The 18,822-nt window shown below is 38.1% G+C and overlaps 1 non-coding gene across 1 annotated transcript; it reads right to left on the bottom strand.

The window, feature by feature from the left end:
• Positions 1–14,065: 14,065 nt before the first annotated feature.
• Positions 14,066–14,171, bottom strand: LOC134826172 (U6 spliceosomal RNA). The gene has a single exon (XR_010161668.1). It is a non-coding gene; the product is annotated as a U6 spliceosomal RNA (small nuclear RNA).
• Positions 14,172–18,822: the final 4,651 nt, after the last annotated feature.

Here is an 18,822-nt window from a genome sequence, read left to right on the forward strand (position 1 = left end):
CGATATACGAGGGTTCCCCCTTGTAATGCGATCTCGGAACTCGAAAGGCAGGCCTCCCCTTTGCAGTAGGTAGTGCGCCATCGACAGTGAGCCGCGCGTGCCGACTGTAGGATGGTTTTTTAGCGCTAATTTCGGCCAGCACAATTTTCTTCAAACAAATGGATATTAAGTATCCTTTCCGACCTCCGATTGCAACAAAAATTGGTGAGATTACTCATAGACTTACAAGGAAGGTGTCCGAAAAGTTTAAAGCATATCCAACCATCAGACATTATGTTACAGTAGGGGGTGCACCATAAAAATAAACTTGCTCGGATTTTACAAATTTTTGCACCGTTGTTTTCTAGAGACTGTGAGAATTTTCACAATACCAAATTTGTCATACCTTTTTGGAAAGATCAGTGAGTTTCGCTTAGGTGCCATACTTGATGGTGCGCGGCTTTTGGAGCAAAATTAGCTGTAAAAGTCGCGTAATTTGACCAAATTTGGCCAAATTCGTTGATTTTTGTCGTATTAGTTGGATATATCTTCAGTTCCTTGAATGAGATCATTCTGAAAATTGGCAACGACCTTTCAATAGGGCTTTCACAACTGTCCGAAAAATTTGGTGGATATCGGAGTTGATTTGTCATACGTTGTATGACCCGCCGCGCACGAAGTGCGCGGCTCCCCCTGTAGCGTCGAAGACGCTACAGTGAAGCGACCGTGGGGGTCACCACGTGATACAAGGAGTTGATATAGTGATCAAAATGGGGCAAAATACGCTGCTTTTAGCTGTAACATAATGTCTGATGGTTGGATATGCTTTAAACTTTTCGGACACCTTCCTTGTAAGTCTATGAGTAATCTCACCAATTTTTGTTGCAATCGGAGGTCGGAAAGGATACTTAATATCCATTTGTTTGAAGAAAATTGTGCTGGCCGAAATTAGCGCTAAAAAACCATCCTACTAGTAGAGGCTCTTACGGGGATTTTCTGCTCGATACACCAGAGTCATCAGACATGTCTTAAAAGACGTATTTTTGGCCCCTGAATCGATTGGTGATAGTGGGGAGTGTTTAAAATGGAGGGAACCTGGTTTTATTTAGAAAAAACCGATTTTTGGCCCCAAAAATGGCCATTTTTTGAGGTTTTTTAGAAATTTCGACAGGTTAATTCAATCGAAAAGCTTGGATATTTTGGTTTCTTGTACATTTTTATTTGCCGCACTAGCTTATACCAATATAATAACCATACAAAAGAGTTAACCTGGTCAAAATTTTAAAAAACCTCCCAAAAAAATGTTTTTTTGCGCGCTAAATTTTTTCTGCTCTTTATACATCCACAATGAAATATTTTTGCCCACAAAGTGTTTTAATACTGTTCAATAATAGTATTTGATAGTTTTTCAGCGTCAAAACAAGTTTTGAAAGCGGAAGAAAAAATTATATTTTTCGTGGTGCTGAGCACTTTGAAAATTTTTGAATAAAATCGAGCGCTACCGTAAAATTTTAGTTACCCTTCCCTGAAACTCATTTAAGTTTTTGTACCGGTATTGTTTTGTCCTTTTCTGAAGTTCATGCCTTCTCTGGCTTAATTTCATTTAATATTGTTTAATACAGTACAGTTAAGTGTTTTATAATAGTAGAGTGCCATTTCTAATACTTCAATGTTATATTGTTGAGATACCTTTACTTGGCTGATTACCTTTTGTTAATACAATTTCACCAATTTAGTATTGCATTGCTTATGTGACTATTTGGATTTATAATTTATCGATTGTGGGTATGAATAAACTTTTGGTTCACAATCAACAATATAATGTCTACTGTGTGGTACCCTTACAAGATTAATTATAGATCTTTTGACAGGAATGCCTGACTTAAACCCCCTCATCCATCACTCATTCCGTGTTACCTGTTGGATGTGGAGGAACCCTACCACAAACTAAAATATTGTAAAGGTACCCTTCAGTACATAAATAGAGCACTGTAAATAATATAGATTAGTTACTGCTATCTTCTCAATGCAATTTTGAATACATGTCAGGAATACCTGACTTAAACCCCCTCATCCATCACTCATTCAGTGTTGCCTGTTGGATATGGAGGAAATCTACACCACAAAGTGGAATATTGTAAAGGCACTCTTCAGTACACATAAAATAGAGCACTGTAAATAATATAGATTAGTTGCTGCTATCTTCTTAACATGATTTTGAATTTATAAATAGTAGTAGAGTAAATGTCAGGAATGCCTGACTTAAACCCCCTCATCCATCACTAATTTCGAATAAATGTATAGATGCTGCATTGAATTCATGAAGATATCATTCGTTTTGAGCAATCATTCCCTTAGCTCCCCCGTTCTTTGATTGTTTCAAAGAAGTAATCAAACTACAATATGTATTGTTTAGTTACATCTATTGCTTGTTATTTAAGCCATTTCATCTCTAGTAGATTCAAATAATTTCTGTAATTCTGAATTATGTTGCTGAACAAACTTGACAATCACCATTAGAAAGAAGGTGACATGTTTATGGACCCAGAACTAGCTAAGACAGTTCTCTGTGTACATGCGAATCACTTCAAGAATCTTCTTGATGAAAGAAGCTTGTGTGGTTTGTTAAAAGACTTCGATCCGCTCACAGCCATGCAGATTAAGACGAATTTAGAACGACATTATTTTGATAACAATGAAAACTCAAATGGTTTGATTTTTAGCTAAATTACCATTATTATTATAATTAATTAAATACAGGCTGACAATGTTTCATTTCACAAACTGTATATGAATAATGTAAGCTGTTCAAACAGCTTTGTTAGATGATGTTATCGATGCTGTATAAGTTGAAACCTTTTGATGATGAGAGGTACATGAACAAACCTACACTAAACAATACTACATTCCAGCTTGAAACGAAATGAGTGGAGTTGAACGACGCCCTGTTTATCGAAACTACATCAATCAACTTTTCAACTATGCAGGTTATTAATGAAATGAAATGAAATACTACTACTTTGTCGGAACTAAGTCCGATCTACGCCAGATAACCCCCTCCATATATCCCTGTCCCGCAACCAGGGTTCACAGTTCCTCTTTTGAGTTTGTCCCAATTTCCTTCAGTAACATAGACAAGTAGCTTTGTCTTGGTCGGCCTTGCTGTGCTCTACCATGCATAGGTTTCCATAAGACTAAATCACTGGCAAGTAGCTCAGGATGTCTGATGCAGTGTCCCGCCATTTTTAGTCTCCTGCTTCGTAACTTGTTTGACAGCCTTGGTAGACTACCATACAAAGTTATATGGCTGACCTTGTCCTTCCATGAGATACCCAGCACCATACGTAGCATCTTTGTGTATGTCCCGTCCAATACAAATGAAACAAATTATTTTTATCCCGCTTATATCAACAATCAAAATTAAAAACTTATGGACGTATATCACTCATTATTATGTATCACTCTCTAACATCTTGTCCTCACTACAAATATTACCACTTCTGATATAATAATGTTTTTTTGTGTCTTCTTTGGCTCAGGCATGGCTCCAGCTCAAAATCTTTGGGTGGGTGCAGCTTGGCGCACGGCGGGGGGGGGGGGGGGGGGGGTTGAAGCCCCCTAGAAAATTTTGCAATTTTACTCTCCTAAACGTATTTTAATATCTTCAAAACAGTCTCAATTGATTACAGAAGTCAATTGACCCTTAGTTTATACAAAATTTGACAATTTTTGTGTGAACATTTTCAAATCGTTTGGGTGGGTGCAACACCCTTTGGGTGGGTGCGCACCCACCCGAACCTACACGGTGGAGCCATGCCTGCTTTAGCTATCTGTTTCATTTCCAAGACCAACCGCTGATGGATAACTCGATCTTCAGGTGATCGATCTGGAGAGATGAAAACAGTCTTATGATCTTCACATAGTCTCAGCTTTTTGGCATTTACTAATATCTGATGAACGGTTAGTTAGAATTATCTAGCGAAACTTTGACTGGTCTCGTCTTGTTGGCTGATTTTCTCCCAACCCAGATAGCTTCAAAACGTGGTTTTTCTTCAATCTGCTGAAAAATCACGGTAGCTTTATTGCACAGTTCCTCTTCATCAGTCTCCTTCAAACCAAAGATGAACACATTCCTACTGCGATCCTCTTCCGATACAGCATTCTGTACAACCTTTTTAAAATTATCTTCTGCAAGCGCAGGTGCATTTTTAGTCACAGCTTGACTGTATGACTTCATCTCAGCTTGGACAGTGTCTTGAACGGCGGTCTTGACGGTGGAGTGCATGGATTCCAACTGCTTTGATTTAGTTTCCAGAAGTTCAGCCTGCAGCTTGATAACAGTACTTTGCGATCGGATAAGATCGCTCTTCAACTCCTCCATATCTTTCTTGTTATCCAGAAACGTACTTACATGATTATCGGTAGTCTGGTACGCAGAATACAAATTATAAATGTTTTACTGAAACTGACTTCACTGGCTTTTTGAACGTTTCAACTGAAAACTCAGATTTATTGTCACAGTTCGTAGCTTACGCGAGTTCAGTAATCCAACCGTTATAGACCTCATACTCTTCAGTAATGTAGGTAGAATAAACTGACAATCTTTGAAGAGTATCCATTTCCTCCATCGTTTACTTGTACTTGTATAAAGTAAAAACACAGTACCAGCAAAATGGCAGTTGTAATGTAGCGATAAAATAGAGATAAGAGCTAGATTATCAACACGTAAAAAAACTGTAAAACTGTATCATAATATTATTGGGGGGGGGGGGGGGGGGGGGGGGGCAACCATATTAAAGTATATTAAAATGTAGGATTTTTCCCGATTTTAACCCGGGGATATACTTTAATATACTTTAATATACCTACAATATACTTTAATATATCCCTATCTCCTTGGAGGCCTACATCAAAAATTGTTGCCCAAAATAAGCTTGAAATGCAATTCTTAATCGATTCCAAAAAGTTCTTGAAAAAATATTGAAAACTGATGGAGTTATTTCAATTTTAATGAAGTCATTTTGGCTAGTATTCCGAACCGAGATATTATGTGCAATTTGCCCAATTTTGTACAACAAAACACTGAGTTATATCTTTCACACAGAGTTAGTCTCATTAAAAAATATTGAAATTTTATCATATTTCAAGGGTAAAAGCGAATTTGGGCAAAAGCGTATGCCCAAATATGGGCACATTTTTTTAAGCTCATAGCTCAGCCAATTTTTGACCAATCTGGATGGAAATTCATGTACTAGTCCTAAAACAGGCTTATCTTGCGAATCTGAGTGAAAAATATAGTTCATCATGTAAATCTTAACGAAGAATATAAATCTTCTAATTGTAGGTATATTAAAGTATATTAAAATGTAGGATTTTTTCCGATTTTGACCCGGGGATATACTTTAATATACTTTAATATGGTTGCCCCCCCCCCCCCCCCCCCATTATTATGCTTTTAACATCATCTGTTGTGATATACATGACAAAGGGTTGGAAATGTACAGTAACCTTACTATATTGCAATTACACAATATTATGTGAACGACCCCTAACCCCTTATAGGCTCTATAAGTGTTGAATAATGATAACTGCAGGATTTCAAAATGTACAAGGCATCATATCAAAGATTGCATATGCCCGAAAGAAGGACAAATCCAATTTGGCTCTCTGGATGTATGGAAAGCTCTCAACCTTCCAGAAAAGGACTGTTCAAAGGAACACTTAAATCGCTCCGACAGGTAATTATTATAAATAATAATTTAGTCTACACTTCATTATGTCAAACCACCTACTATAATGAAGAACTAAAATTGTTGTGTTAACCAAGTTTAATGTGACTCAATTTTGGTGGAACTTTAGAATTTGGACGTTATATCTATCATGTTCATCTTAAATCTCATATTATATACTCAATATTCAATTAAACAGACAAATATAACCTCTCTAGGCCCTCTAGTGGTGACGTATAAGTGCTTTCTCAGTACTTTTCTCGCTTTTGGACAAATCCAGTGAGTTAACTTTTTATTTTAGGGCCTACTTTATTTATACTTTTTCTTAATGACATTACAGAGGATTTGTCACCGGAAACAAATATAACCATGTATGCTGATGATACAAAAATATGGCGTAGAATCACGTCCCAGGATGACCATTGGCTGCTCCAGCGGGATATTAACAGTCTTCAAAGTTGGGCTCATCATAATAAGATGGTGTTTCACCCTTCAAAAAGTCACGTTCTTTCTATTACCCGAGCATATTCTATGAATCGTAGTGTTAATTTTGTGTACTCAATGAATGAAACGGCTATCGAATACACAGATATTGAAAAAGATCTTGGAGTACATATCAATAGTAAGTTAGATTGGTCACATCACTGTGATATGATATACTCTAAGGCTAGTCAGAGGTTAGGCCTTCTAAAAAGAACATGTTACTTCACCAAGAACACTAAAAAACGTCGGGCCTTCTATCTATCTCAGGTTAGAAGTCATTTCGAACACTGCACAATTGTCTGGCGGCCTCATTCAGAAACCTCGGTGGAGAAACTTGAATCGATACAAAAAAAGAGGTATCAAGTGGATCCTTAATGATATTTACTTGAGCCTTAGGGACAAAAAAAGGTATTTCATAGCGTGTAAGGAACTAAATATCCTTCCACTCTCGGTAAGGTTTGATTACAAGGATATATTATATTTTCATAATATTTTTTATGACATGTCAGTTGTGACATTTCCACCTTACTTACGACGTTTCATGGGAAGTAGGTTAAGGCGATCACATCTAGACGATCTCAGTATGATTAGTGACATTTCTCCTCAAGTTCCACAAAACCTTACGTCAAGCCAGACCAGATGTTCAGGCATATCTAAGTCTTACTTTTACAGAGCACACATTCTTTGGAATAAACTCCCTTATGAATTAAGGGAAATCTCAAGGCCATCCGTGTTTAAAACCCATTTAATTAAGTACCTCTGGACAGTTCTAAACGACCATATAACATCCTCTGACAGTTAAACAATTTACCTTAATGTAACTATATTGTCTAAATATAAATTGATATGAAGTATAATTAATAAAATATGTTAAATAAAGTGTGTTTATAATTATGATTTATGGTACATTGTTATTTATTATATTTATATTTTAGGCTGTAACCTTATTAGTTCAATGGAATAAACCTAGCATGCCTTGGTTGCAGCATCGCTTCACTTATAGGTGCATTTAGGGCCCGATGTAATTGCTATGATCAGTTTACTGGTCAACTGGTGTTTCGGTGTCCCTTATTTTGTTTACACTCGGTCACTTGTCAAGGCATGTAAGGTCATTCGGCGATATTTTCTTTGAAATAAAATGATGTATTTGTGTAACAATTTGAAAGTTTATTGATTAAAAAAAAAATCAGTGGTCGACCGGGGGCAGGATTCTGACCGGGGCCGGGGAGCCCCAATATAGCCGGGGGCCGGGGCTGACCACTGAGAATTGGCCGGGGCCAGGGTTTACCCCCGGCGAATTGCCAATTTTTGGCCGGGGCTGGGGGTTGTGATTTTGGCCGGGGCACCGGGCGACCACTGCTTTTTATGTCACGATTTTTAAAACTTTATTCATAAGTTTATGAAACATCAAAACTTTGCATGCTCTGCATTATGTAAAGTCAGTCATGCACTAGAGCACAGTTCACATATAATAACCTAATCCAGCCTAGGGGAGGGGGTTTGGAATCGCTTGTGCTAGAGTGATTTATACTCAATAGCTATGTGAAAAGTGGCTCAAGGAGGGGAGACCGACGTAAACAATTTTGAATTGGTAGAAGTTAAGTTTAGGCTTTAATAAAAAACTATTTAAAGAATATCATTCTTTTACCACAGACATAAGACTTTGCCGTAGGGTATACAAAAATGTGACCATTCATCAATTTTCAGAGTGCTGTATCTGTACCCGAATAGAAATAAAGGATTCAAATGGCACAGTTTTCTTCCGCTCTGAAAGTGAACGAATGACAAAACAGTCTAGAGAATTCCTCGCCCTGCTGCAGAAGATCAATCCTGGGTTGTGCTCACCAAAGCAAACCTATTTTTTGTGTATTCAGTGTCTTAACTATGTAAAAGACAACTATAACAGGGTGAGTGGTTTCCTCCTGTTTTACTAACATTTAAAAACATTATTATTCAAAGGTAAATAGACAGCGAGTAGTAATTTTTAATCCTAGTACAGGGAAATCCGTCTGAAAAAATCGATTTGCCGACACACAAAGCTTACAAAGGATTTTTGACGTTTTTGTGTCCTAATAGGTGTCCTTTATGGCTGACCAACTTTTCCAAACTTTTCCACGTGTCTTAAGGCCACTTTTTGCCACTTTACCACTTTTTACCACCTTTCTTGTTTGTCAAATATCTTTAGTTGTGAACATCGTAGAAAGTTGCAGATTAAACGAGGGTGTTCATATTATCAAGATGAAAAACTTTTGTTGAGACAATTTTTTCCTCAGATAATCAATTAATTGGATAATTATCAATTAGCTAATTAGCAAAAATTTAAAAAATTTTTATTGGCTCTAAATGATTGGAATAGCTTAAAACACGGAGAAAAGTAGTTTTTAGAAAAACTTCGAAAATTTTTCACTTACATTTTTTTTTCAAGACTTGGAAAAAAATTTCGAATTTTCGAAATTTTTTTTCGCCAAAAGTTATCAAATTGCATGAAACGTAGAGAAAAATGCTTCTAAAAAAAACTTCGTGAATTTTTGTTTTCAAGAATACTAAAATCACTTATATTTGTAGTTGGAGTTCAGTAAATCTCGGCAGATTTTAGTAATCAGGAATTATTAAATCGAAATAGATAAAAGGACTGAAACTGAAAAACGTTAACCACAGGATATTAGAGTTTTATAATTAATTACAGTATATCCTTATCGATTTTTACAGAAACTGCACCAAAGGCACATTTAAGATCGAGCCGATAGCCTGCTGTACTACGATAATATGTAATAAATAAAACATCTCTGAGTCTGTACCGTCAATCGTGCTAATCTGAACCAGCCTACCTGGATTACCAGCTACCTCTTCTTTTCATCAATAATTAGACCGAGTTGTGCAAGAAATGTGATTTATCATAGCTCATATTGCATTTAGTGGGTGATGTAAGTACTTATCGAGCTGTATTCAATCACAATAGTAATATACGACACAATACCTTTGTATTAAATGGCCCTTAATGCGGTATATGAAACGCTTTATACCTCGATAGACCCGGTATAGTTTATCACGAAAACGTCTCCTTGGCCTCATGGCTCATTTACAGCTCGAAGAAGGCAAGAAGAGACCATGGATACCAAGGAAGAGCTAGGAAGTAGGAAACAAGTGTAAATACACCTTCCAACATCTATTGTGACTTGTTTTCTATTGTTCTGCATACCACTTCATTCGCTATGCGAGATACCTCATACCTCAAATCACCCCCATATGTCAGGGTTGGCTAAATTCAAAAAGAGTAATATACGGGCAAAGATAAGATCTAGATACGAGCGTCGGACATGGGCAAGAGCCGTGGGGTAGTCAAGAAACGGTAATGATTATGCTGGTTTGCAATCCGGATGTTATGAAGTAAAAAGACAGGTTCTTGCCGCAGGATATTTGGGGGCCATGATGATAAGCTCGGGATCAATGTGGGACGGATCGAAGAACATTAAAATGAGCGAGTTGACATTTTAGGCTTTCTGATGTTTTCTTGCCTTCTTCGAGCTGTCAATGAGCCATGAGGACAAGTAGAAGTTTTCGTGATACAGTAAAACCTCTCTATACCGGCCTTTCGCGGGAGAAACGAGAAGTGTACGGTATAGTCTATAGATTTATAGAAACACCCCGATAAAGAGCGTTTCATATACCGCATTAAGGGCCATATGATGTACACGTATTGTGTTTTATTGTGATAGTGTGATTGAAAACAGCTCGATATTATTTACAGACCCATCAAATGCGATATGACTCATATTGCATTTGGTGGGTGATGTAATTATTATGAGCTACAATAAATCACATTTCTTGCACAACTCGGTCTAATTATTGATGAAAAGAAGAGGTAGATGGTAATCCAGGTAGGCTGGTTCAGATTAGCACGATTGACGGTATAGACTCAGAGATGTTTTATTTATTACATATTATCGTAGTACAGCAGGCTATCGGCTCGATCTTAAATGTGCCTTTGGTGCAGTTTCTGTAAAAATCGATAAGGATATATTGTAATTAATTATAAAACTCTAATATCCTGTGGTTAACGTTTTTCAGTTTCAGTCCTTTTATCTATTTCGATTTAATAATTCCTGATTACTAAAATCTGCCGAGATTTACTGAACTCCAACTACAAATATAAGTGATTTTAGTATTCTTGAAAACAAAAATTCACGAAGTTTTTTAGAAGCATTTTTCTCTACGTTTCATGCAATTTGATAAGTTTTGGCGAAAAAAAATTTCGAAAATTCGAAATTTTTTTCCAAGTCTTGAAAAAAAAATGTAAGTGAAAAATTTTCGAAGTTTTTCTAAAAACTACTTTTCTCCGTGTTTTAAGCTATTCCAATCATTTAGAGCCAATAAAAATTTTTTAAATTTTTGCTTATTAGCTAATTGATAATTATCCAATTAATTGATTATCTGAGGAAAAAATTGTCTCAACAAAAGTTTTTCATCTTGATAATATGAACACCCTCGTTTAATCTGCAACTTTCTACGATGTTCACAACTAAAGATATTTGACAAACAAGAAAGGTGGTAAAAAGTGGTAAAGTGGCAAAAAGTGGCCTTAAGACACGTGGAAAAGTTTGGAAAAGTTGGTCAGCCATAAAGGACACCTATTAGGACACAAAAACGTCAAAAATCCTTTGTAAGCTTTGTGTGTCGGCAAATCGATTTTTTCAGACGGATTTCCCTGTACTATCCATTTCTATCGGATTTGCAAACTTTTAAAATGATATTACACTTGTACGATTTCAAACTTATGTGATATGATACTGTTGATATAAATGTGGGAAGTAATAAAGTATTTGCAGGTGTACAGTGCTGTTTCTGAAATTGACGAATCCTCTTGTGATGAAGATTGAAGAAGCTATTGCCATCCAAGTGGAAAAAGTCCCGCCTTTGTCACCCTCCTCGAATAGAACTAAGAAAATGTGGAGACTTCTTCATTTAGTTCCCAATCAAGTGGACCAGATGTTGATTTGTTTGAAATGGACTGAGACTTGTGTTTCATATGCCAGGTTGAACAGGTTTGTGTGAAACTTGCTCGCAAATATAATTATTATACATATTATCTCGATTTAATTTTAAGAGTATGAGAGGTTATTCTTCTTTAACAATACGAATTTCCCTAGACGTTAGAAACGAAAAAGGATAGTCTGATTCAAGGAAAAGATAAAAGTTTCTTCGTCGATTTCGCAACATACTATCTGTGGACATCTACAGAAATCGTCAGGATCTGTGCAACATCGATGTTAATCCTAATTCGCACATGAACAAGTGCCCTGTTCTTAACCCGGAGAGTCTCGGAAAATATCTCTATGGCAAGCTAGGTAGATATCACAAAACATGTCGTTTGAGGTACAGCAACTCGAGGGTGAAACAATTGAAGGGTAAATTATCTGAAGCTGTAAGTTTAAAACCTGTCTCTAAGGCAGGTTTTAAAATGGAAAGACACGTGTCCACGCACGACAACACCAATGCTGCATTAATGAGTGCAGGTATTGATGCTGTACGGACCTTTTAACTGGAGCAGGAGAATGTTTTACCAGAACTGTACCTCGTGTCTGACCTGAAGCTTAAGTACAATGACTATGTGACGTCTAATTTATCTGAGAACGCTGCAAACTCCAGCAATGTTTAATCTGATCACATCAGTTCTCAGAAAGACAATGTCGGTAAGACGAGTTTGTTTCGACAGCAGGATCGTATCTAATCTTGCCGCAACAATAGATGCGGATAGAGATGATAACACTTTAACAAAGACAGCACTCATAAAGGAGATTAGAAAAGAAATCTTTCAATGTAGAAACGAATTCTATCAGAAGATTTATCTTCAAAAACATGTTCGATTTACTGATCGGTGGCATCTGTAGAAATATAGTGTTTATGTGGATTAATCTGTTAAAGCAGGGCTATTGTATCATTTTAACATTAACTTTGCATAGTATAGTGATGATACGTTTATTGTGTCTCTTGTGATTATCTATTTCTACAGTGTTACTATACGGTACCACGAGGTTTCTGGCGCAGTGACGCGCTTTCGAGCAAATATCGTGCTAGATACGTCACGCGCCGCAACCGAATCAGATTTAAGTGCACTTTTTCTATTGTAAACACTACATACGACGCGCAACACGTTCTACGAGGTCGAAATTTTCGAGGTCTCTAACACCAAAATGGAGCAATATTTAAACGATCTGACACTTTCTAGGGCTTAAGCAACCTAAGAGAAATTAGGGGAACAACTCAGAAAAAATTTTTAGTCGATATTCCGGTGTCTGTAGATGTCCGAAGTTTTGGCAGTAAAGTGCTCACAACACAGCTTCTGAAGGCTCTAGAAGGTTCCCGATACCGTCAGAGTGTTCAGTACAATCCATACTATCATATAGGATCCCTAAAAGAAGTCCCAGGGCTCGTGCAGAAAAGCGTGATATTTGCCCGTAACAGCCTCTACTATACAGTCGGCACGCGCGGCTCACTGTCGATGGCGCACTACATAGTTACAGCTAAAAGCAGCGTATTTTGCCCCATTTTGATCACTATATCAACTCCGATATCCACCAAATTTTTCGGACAGTTGTGAAAGCCCTTATGGAAGGTCGTCGCCAATTTCCAGAATGATCCCATTGAAGGAACTGAAGATATATCCGAATACTACGACAAAAATGGTCAAATTTGGACGAATTTGGTCAAATTACGCGACTTTTACAGCTACTTTTGCTCCAAAAGCCGCGCACCATCGAATATGGCACCTAGGCGAAACTCACTGATCTTTCCAAAAAGGTATGACAAATTTGGTATTGTGAAAATTCTCACAGTCTCTAGAAAACAGTGGTACATGACAAAATTTTAAAATCCGAGCAAGTTTATTTTTATCGTGCACCCCCTATTTGCAGTGCGAGCTCGGAAGCGGGAGCTTTGCCTTTAATATAAAGGCCCTTAATATAAAGGTACGTGTCGATTAACGGGTGATACTCGTATAATATTTGTTCCAGGACTGTCGATGAGTCCAACTCGGCGCGCGTCCTGGTAGGTTGTAAACCAACAACGTGTCGAGGATGACTCGGACCGAAAATTGTCGAAGTCAAAAAAGTTATTTTGATTATTATGACTATGAGCCAAAAATATTTTTCGGAACCTTAAGAATTTTTTCTAAAAATTAATGAAATTTCTGATTGATATTCGGCCAATCACCTTTTGATATATAACTACTTACTATTATATATAGCCGGATATCCGAACGATTTCTAAATTGTATATCACTATCAGAGTGAAATTGAGTGGAATTTGAATTGCAAAATGGTCGAATCGATCTTGGCCTCTAGTAGTAGTAGCCTGTTAATTGACAATGTCAATTTAGCGCCGATTAAGCGAGAAGCATAATTGAGTGCGCGGCGCGGCCCATTAACGCATCGCGCTACAAGTAGCCTGGTATTTGACGGATGTTATTCGTCAAAATTTCTTCGAAGTAGCTTGTAGGTTTACAACCTACCAGGACGCGCGCCGAGTTGGACTCGTCGACGGTCCTGTATATATATATATTCCAATATATGGAACAGATATTTTACGAGTATCACCCGTTAACGAAGTAGCGTGCGCTGCTGTCTTCTCGAAATGGCAAGTGCTACGAAGTAGTGCGCGCCGGGCCTGATCATTAACAATAGTCAACCTGGTATGTGTCTCTAGTTGCCTGGCATGAGCCTCTAGTAACTTCGTATGAGCTTTGAGTAGCCTGGTATGCGAAAATAAACATGTTAGTGCATAGTGTGTCCAAGTAAGCTGCCACATACCGAATTCAATGATCAAAATTCATGGCATAAAATGAAGAATTATTTAAGGGTTTTTACTTTTTCCATTTTCTCCATAGAGAAAGTCTCTTAATTTATGCCATTTTATCCTTGCCCAGGGGCCATGCTAATCTTTTCTGTATCGTTCCAATTTTACTTTTAGTTTAACTATATGCACTACCGAAGTAGTACAATTTGGGTGGATATGGATGTCTCACCTTCGGCTACCTGGGGACCTCAGGCTATCATGTTCAGTAACATAGAGATTCGGCGGAATGACAGGCTGCAGAGCGCCGCCCAGTAAACCTTTGGGTGAGACATTTTTAGAGAAACACAGTTTTCTCCTGGAGACGCTGCATGGTTGCTGCTATTCGACTTCGACCAGCCCCCCGACACAGTGCCCGATCCAAAAGGTCTTAGTACCTGTCCGGTGAGGGTAATTGCAGATGCTGCACGCCACGTCCCCAACACCAAAAAAAAAACAGGTAAAAATCATTATTAATATTACTCTGTTACTCAAATCAACCTTAAACGCAAGTACAACGCTTGGAAAACCCTGCTGGTGAACACTCATGGCAGGAAAAATCCTATTGTACTCGCGACTGAACCATACACCAATAACAAAAACCTAATCCCACCAATTGGCAAAGAACTAACCGAGTATTAATATTATTACCAAGGCGGGGACATTATGATTAGGCCCCGTGCCGCCATACTCATAGTAATACACAACAACCTAGCTGAAAAAAGTTGGGAACTATCGCAATTCACAACCCCGGATCAGGTAGTTATTAAGATTCAACTTAGCTCGACAGAAGTAATTCTGGCAGCTTCGTACATGGATATTAATGGACCAGCTCCATCCCACGAAACCACACCTCTAGCCAAATACGATATAGACAACAAAATACCGCTCATAATAGGCTCGGACACCAACTCCAAACACACTCTTTGGGGTAACAGGCTGTGCAATATAAGAGGGGAGGAACTCCTTTACTTCCTGTCGTCGCTAGCAGCTAGGGCTCTCGATCCTGTTTTAACAAAGGTTAAACTCCAACATTCCTTAACTCATGCGGTCATAATTCCATCATTGACCTCACCATAACCAACCAACTGGGGGCTGAACTGATCAGCAACTGGCACGTTAGCGATCTTTACTCAAACTCCGATCACAGATATATTATGTTCGATATTACATCTGGTCCCAAAAAAGAACCAAAACAAACACTGACTGGGTGAAATTTGACGAGATTCTTTATAACAACATGAACAACGATCTCCAGCGCAACAGGCTACCGGACAACTGAACCCAATTTGGACTTTTCCTAGGCAGGGTAGCTTGGGAAAATAATTTTAAACCGCATCAGTCTACCTGATCAACTTTGAAACGACAACTGCCTTTCGATCGCGAGATATGATCTAACAAGCTTACGTGTTCACGAAGCGTGCCAAAAAGGATACGATCCACTGCTCCTCAAGCATCGAGATCCGACCCAAGGCTCGAGATCTGAACCATTGCAGGCCCTCCCAAAGCATCAGAAGAAACGAGATCTGACTCTGAGCCAATTAACCTGAACCACTTTATTGGCTAGTGTAATCATTCGGAAACCCCCCCTCAGCTGATAACGTAATACTAATATGTGAACGACCCTTATCTTACTATATATAAAGCGAGACGATATATATATATATATACATTTATCCGTGCCATTTTACTGACATCACGGCATCAACTTTAACGCAAATTTCTGCAAAAACCGTCAAAGATATACAACTGAAAATTGTTTGACTGGGTCAAATGCTTTAATGGCCTCCAAATCAGCATGAAAAAATAAAAAATAGGCCAAGAAATAGGAGTTTTAGAGCCCAAAATTTGGTACCAGAAGTGGTGTCAAAAACGCGAATTAAATAGGTAATAATTGTTTTAGTCTCTTGAGTCTTGACACCATTTTAGGGTTAGACGGGTTCCTGCTAGTAGTGATAATGACCACAGTCTCCTGCGAATAAGGAGAACCTGAAAATCCGATCGTTGGGTTCACTTGTCCATTGTCGTATTTCCGATTTCGGTGCAGTTGTGATATGACCTGGGTTCAGTTGTCGTTTTGGGATTTAAGCTGATTGGACACCCAATTAAGCTGATTGGGTGCGTGTTAACTGCGTGAGAACTAGGTTCAGTTGTCGGTCACCCCCACAACACTTATTTCTAGTGACGATTGGGTTCAGTTGTCGTTTCAAAGTTAATTGGGTAGACTGATTGGGTTTAAAATTATTTTCCCAATGCTGGCCCCCAAACTAACCTGAAAATCTGATCTACAAAAATTTGGGTTCAGTTGTCGCATTTCGGTACAATTTTGATATGACCTGAGTTCAGTTGTCGTTTTTTTTACGCTGATTTTACGCTGATTGGTGATCACCCAATTAAGCTGATTGGGTGCCTATTAATTGCATGGGAACTAGGTTTAATTGGGTTCCGTTGTCGATTACCCGAGGACAGATCTTGCGATCGAAAGACACCTGAGACCTTTTCATCGCTTGTTATACAGATCGGATCAATTACATAAGGAAGAGAGATGGTGGTCACAGTATCGAATCATGGTTGTCTTCAGCAAGTACACCAACGGACAAAGAGGAGCTCAACTACTTCTGGACACAGACGGTTTCTCTAACAGTAAAACCCGGAGAAAGGATCGAGATTTTAATATGATTTAAACATGTTTGTGGACAAAAATCAGTCGGTGGCTGTGGAAATATTATTATTACTAGTGTAACCCGTGCCTTCGGCCGGGAATTTACTGTCACAGTTGCAATGTAAAAGTATACAACCGCATTATATATTTGATATCACGCATAATGCTGTCTTATGAAAGTATGAAATCTCCCTACAGTTAAAACAAAGCGGCCGCAAGAGTGAGCTCTGATATTACGTGGGGCTAAACTAATTACGGTACATGTTATCCTCCTCGTTCTCTCTCCCATCCATTTATGTCACATTTCTGGAACAAAATCATCAATTAAACCACTTACCACCGGCCGATTTTTATAAAATTTTCTTATGGGCTTCATCAGAGTTTTGTCGGCACTATACCGAAAAAACCAGTCCTGTAACTATTACCGTTTTTTTTGTATAACTGTTCGGAAATTACACACAGACACACAGACACACAGACACACAGACACACACACATTCTGGTGTTATTAAGTTGATGGCTAGGAATTAGATTCTTAAATTCCTCACTTTATGCCACTGGGCCTCTAGGCTTGTGTTTTTCTGGCATTTTACCAGGCAGTAGCTAAACTAGAGCGGCATTTTGATACCTGTTTATCTGTTAATTATTTCTAGTGACGATTGGTTTCAGTTGTCGTTTCAAATTGTTAATTAGGTAGACTGATTGATAATTATTTTCCCAAATTGGGTTCAGTTGTCCGGTAGATCGGATCAATTATCGCATGTTTTGTTGTTAATGTTATTTTGTTGTTATTATGTTATTTTGCTATTATGTTACATTATGTTGTTATTTGTTTTGAGTTATTATTATTTGTTCTTTTGTTGTATCTTTGCATTAGTATTATAATTTTGGTGTTCAGTAATGTTTTTAAATGTTTAGTAAATTTTGTTTTCGTAATTATATTTATTCAGGACGTTACGGAAGGAATGTATTTAATGTAGTTATCGAGGAGTCCTAACTCTCCTCCCGTCCGTAAATGGAGTTTTCTTTCTACCATATATAATATAATATATATAATAATATATATTATACGACCGGGACCGGGATTGGGACCGGGATCGCATAGCTGAGCAAATTTACTTTCAATATTCTTTGATCTTTTTACAAACGTACCTTGATTGCTTGATGCTTGTTTACGATTAAACGAGTTTGTACTTTTTTGTTTCAACATCGATAGTGAACTCCCGGCCGTAGCTGCCTGGGTTACACTCAAGGATCGACCGGGACCGGGACTGGAAAAAAGTGCCGGGACCGGGATTAAGCCGTTAGCCGGGACCGGGAATAAGACCGGGACCGGGAATAAGACCGGGACCGGGAATAAGACCGTGACCGGGAATAAGACTGGGACCGCTGGGAATAAGACCGGGACCGGGAATAAGACCGGACCGGGATTGGGACCGGGATCATAGCTAAGAAAATTTTTTTAAATTTTCAATATTCTTTGATCTTATAAGGTATAATATAGCGTTAGGTACCTACAGTATTTTAACAATATTTTATGTCAGCAGTGTATTGGATTTCTAGAATATTCTACATTTGATTTTAGCGTAAAACATACTACTGGTATTTGGTTATCCGTATCTACTGGAGTCCGAATAGCCGTCGCATTGTGGTTTATCAGAGCGACTCTTTACCTACAAGTCTAAGAGAGAGGTAGGTTTCTGATAAAGAAAGAGTACAAGAATCAGTGTGGACGATGATATCGAGAAAGGAAAAACAATGATACTGACGACTCAATCAGAGAGATTGGCGATGATGCAGCGACTTGGAACCACCTGACCAACTCCTACGCAGTACTTCAGACGAGCCCAGATCTCTGAACAACTTGCCCTTGGTATGGAACGAGGTTACCAGATATTTAAACATTAAAGGACAAGCTGGAGCCCCAGAGATGTAATCACCTAGAGTTCTATAACCTTGGTTATACATAATATATTGTATTTTCCAAATTGCGGAATTTTTATTTTTAATGAACCGCTTTTTATATTACAAACATGGTTCTACCCTGATTTTAAAATTTTCTACAGTTCTATTACATTTACTGTATTTATTATAAGCATATATTGTTAAAGATGTCTAACTCGAGCGTGCCAAATCCAAATC

Source organism: Bolinopsis microptera, chromosome 1, assembly GCF_026151205.1.
Source record: "Bolinopsis microptera isolate Bmic1 chromosome 1, MBARI_Bmic_1.0, whole genome shotgun sequence".
Taxonomy (NCBI): Eukaryota; Metazoa; Ctenophora; class Tentaculata; order Lobata; family Bolinopsidae; genus Bolinopsis; species Bolinopsis microptera.